Consider the following 4,652-nt stretch of genomic DNA (forward strand, 5'->3'; position numbering starts at 1 on the left):
AGAATTTGGAACAACAGCATAACCTTCATCAAAATTCTGTGAGAACATTCCTATGTTCCTAGGATATACTGCAATACAAAACCTTACCAATAAATACTCACAATCTGTTTAGGCATACAGGGAAAATATCTTGACAGTTGTCTGTTCCCATTTAGAATCAGAATCATAGAATGATTTGGGTTGGAAGGGACCTTAAAGATCATCTATTTCCAACCGACCTGCCATGGGCAGGGACACCTGACACTACACCAGGTTGCTCAAGGCCCCATCCAACCTGGCATTAAACAATTCCAGGGATGGGACATCCACAGTCTCTGGAAAACCTGGTCCAGTGCCTCACCACCCTCACAGTAAAGAATTTCTTCCTTATATGTAATCTAAATCTACCCTCTTTTAGCTGAAAGCCATTACTCCTTGTCCTATCACTACACTCCCTGACAAAGATTCCTTCCCCAGCTTTCCTGTAGGCCCCCTTTAGGCACTGGAGCTCCCCGGAGCCTTCTCTTCTCTAGGCTGAACAGCCCCAGCTCTCTCAGCCTGTCTTCACAGGAGAGGTGGTCCAGCCCTTTGATCATCTTCATAGCTCTCCTCTGGACTTGTTCAAATAGAATCATAAAGGTTGGAAAAGACCTTCAAGATCATTTTTTCCAACTATTCCCCTGCCACCGAGCCATGTCCCTAAGCACCACGTCCAACCTTTCCTTAAACATCCGCAGGGACTGTGACTCCACGACCTCCCTGAGCAACTCGTTCCAATGCCTAGAATAGGTACATATCTTTCTTGTACTAGGGGCCCCAAAGCTGAATGCAGTACTCCCAGTGGGTCTCTACAAGACTTGGTAGGGGAGAATAACCTCCCTTGATCTGCTGACCATGTTTCTTTTGATGAAGTCCAAGGTAGGGTTGGCTTTGTGGGCTGTAAGTGCACATTGCTGGCTCATGTTGAGCTTTTCATCAACCAACAGCCCCAATGTCATTCTCATCAGGGCTGCTCTCAATCCATTTTCTACCCAGACTGTATTTGTGCATAGGATTGCCCTGGCCCGAATGCAGGACCTTGCTCTTGGCCTTGTTATAACTTCATGAGGTTTGTACAGGCCCACCTCTCAAGCCTGTCTAGGTCCCTCTGGATGGCATCTAGCATGTCAACCACACCACACAGCTTCGTGTCATCGGCAAACTTGCTGAGGGAGCACTCAATCTCACTGTCCATGTCACCAACTAAGATGTTAAACAGTGCCTGTTCCAATACTGACCCCTGAGGAACAGCCCTTATTATTGATTTCCACTTGGATGTTGAGCCATTGACTGTGAATGAGTGCAACCATCCATCCAATTCCTTACCTACCAAGTTGCCCATCCATCAAATCCACATCTTTCCAATTTAGAGACAAGGATATCATGGGAGACAGTGTCAAACACTTTGCACAAGTCCAGGTAGATGTCAGTTGCTCTTTCCCCTATCTACCAGTGCTGTAAGTCCATTTAGTTGAAAGCATTAAGATATCCAGCAAGAACATTGAAGTAAAAACTCTTTTTTAAAAAAAAAAAATATATATATATTTGTATGTATTTTACTAGTGGATTTTTGATAGAAGTATTGCACTCAACTGTTTTATTTTGCTCTGTTTGAATCAGCAAAACCTGACAGACTGTTCTAGTCTGAAGTTGTCTCAAAGAGAAGTATCACTCCAGAAAAGCAATAAAGTCTGTTTGTCTCACTTATGTTACTCAAGTCTGTGCTTTTCTACATAAAGATCATGTTACGCATCTGAGTTCAGGAAACACAAATAAAGGCAAGATACAACAACGATATTCACACTAGCAACCCACAGATGGATTATAAGGCTTTGGGTTTGCCATACTTCATTTACCACTTTAAATTCTGCTATGGGGTAGAAGTGACTTGCTAATGGAAAATTCAATTAACTGTGTAATGGAAGCATATATATAACTATATAATGGAAAATTTAGATAACTATATCACAAGTTTATGAGCCTCAAGGCTCTTTTATCATTGTCTAATATTGCATCTCTCCTAACATATTCAAAACCAAGTGATAGTTTCCTTCCATGATTAGACAAGATAGAGAGCACCCTGTAGGTCTGATCCTGTTAGATCATACCCCATCTGCCATACTGCTACACTCTCTTGATTAATTAATTAATTAATGTTATTTAACAGTGCACTCAAAGCTTACAGCATGCTCAACCTATAAAGCCATGCTATTATGTTTAGTATGTAGTATAATCTAAACACAAGAAAAATAAGAAGTGTTCAAACTGTATATTCTTGAATTCCATACCATCAAAAATACATTAATTAGTACATTTTTAATTTGCAAGTAATGAGAAATCAGGAGAAATATGCAGCAGAATAATTTTAAATATTGCTGATTTTATTACTTGTCAGTAAAACTGATCAGGGAAAATAGGGGGAAAAATAGAAAATATTTTAATTTTATAATAACCGTTTTTGATAGGCAAACAGAAAAATAAGTGTAATTCAGGAGCTTTGAAAAAAAAGGAAGAGATTCTAGGTATGTTAAACTAACTCTGGTAAATGGTTCTGCATTTGATAGACTGCAACAGTTTTTAATGTATTATCTTTACATCTTCTTTGCAACTTCACAAATCAGTTGGTACTGAATTTATACACTAATTGACTTTCACCACAATATTTTGAGAGCAACAGTTTTGAATCTGAAAAATTCTCCTACAACCTGTTTTGATCTGTCCAGGGAGGTGTATCTATGACAGGAATGTAAATTAAGCAGTATTTAAAAGGGAATGAGGCCCCTTAAAAACTTTTATTAATTTTGTGCCTAAATTGTAATCTAGTATAATATTTTTAATTTGTATTAAACAGCTTCAACACTCCTTTAACAAAATTCAAGTAATACATAAAATATCAAGGATTTAAAAGACAAGTTATATTAGCCTTCTTAGAGTTCAGTTAGGATTGTGATGACCACCATTGTTTATTTTAAATCTATAAAGAAAAGTCTCCAGTGAGCTATTTAGTCCTATAATGTTCACATTCACACATACAACGTGAAATGATTCTTGAAAGCACCTTTTGGAAGGGTGTTCAACTTCTGTCCTTATGCAAGAAAATAGTACATCAAATGTAAACAGCTGGGTACATTTACACTGAGCAAAAGCATGCAGTAAAAAGAGCTCTGAATTCTGAGTTCTGAAAGAAGTCACAAAGAAACTAGCTCATGTCCTCCACGCAGCTTTGGTTCTGTGATGGTGCAGAGCTAGGCTGGTAGCAGAAAGTCAGTGGATCTCCAGAACACTTGAGTTCTCTGCTAGCATAAATGTTGCCACAAAGGTACCCTACTGCCTTGCTCACTCTTTTTCATCAAGTATTAATCTGAATAGATTTGCTAGGCTGCAGCTTGATGAGAGAGCTGAAAGCTTTTTTACATATTACAGTGATACTTAATAAAAGCTATTACTTAAAAATTTTGCTTCACATACATGTTCAAGCTACAGCAGTTAGGGTATTACTACTGTTCTTAGAAGTCATTGCTTGGTTGCCTGACAGACATACTTGGGGTACCTTTAATCAAGCTAGCTTTGACTCATATCTATATTGAAAAAAAAAATAAAAAAAATATAAATAACAGCATGGACTTTTGTCATACCTCCTGTGCTGAGAGGATTTCATTCAGGCTGGTTTGCATGAAACATATGTCAGAGTGACTGTGAAGTTGTCTAGAACCTCAATTCTTGGGCTTAAAACAGAGGCAGGTGTATCTACATGCACTGAATGTTGACCACAGTGTAGTTAAGGCTACTGTGGTGCAGCTGCACATGTAGGTGTCAGACTATGCCAAGGTATAGGTGCCACATAGCATTTTCTTTGGTTCAACGTCACAAGGGCTTTTCAAGTACTTTTTCAAGTACTGCAAGCGATGCATTTATTGTAATTTGAGGTAAACAATCAGAAACCCTTCCCCTCTTCTGATCTGCTCCATGTTGCATCTCTGACTGTGTGTGAACATTACTGTGTGTGAACAGTAGTGCCACTGTTCTTCCACATTTCTCAGACAAACCTGAGTTAATACAAAAGAGAAAGATATTCCACATGAAGGAAAATAAATAAATAAATAAATAAATAAATAAATAAAAACTGCTACTACACAGCCTTTTAAGAGCATACGCCAAAAAGAGCAGTAAGTATTTAGGAGTAAGCATCATCCCTTTAGTTTAGTTTGCTTAATTTATTTACTATAAACCAGCACAGTTCTAGTTTAAATATACTTATTTCTTTAGTCTCTTCTTGATACTGCCTTCTTTAAGCTGAAGCACCCTCCACATCCCTATGCCTCCCGGGCCACTCCACCTGCTCAATGGCTTGTCTGGCTTGATCTTCAGTAGCAATCTCACTGGCACTTGCTCCAGTTGCTGCACCATGGACACATGGACACTCTGACTCATGGTCTGACTCCAGTTGCTGGCACTCAGATCCCTGTACACACATGTGAACACAGAACAGAGAGCCCCTCACTCAGGAAAGAGTTAGGAAGGAATTTAATAAGATGATAGGACAGACTGCACTGATCAGGTGCAAGGCACAGCCAGGCAGTGTGCTGACCAGCCAACTCTTTACACATGACTGGCCCTTCACCTCTCTCTTTTCC

Source organism: Anser anser (genome assembly GCF_964211835.1).
Source record: "Anser anser genome assembly, chromosome: 4".
In the NCBI taxonomy this organism is placed as follows: Eukaryota; Metazoa; Chordata; class Aves; order Anseriformes; family Anatidae; genus Anser; species Anser anser.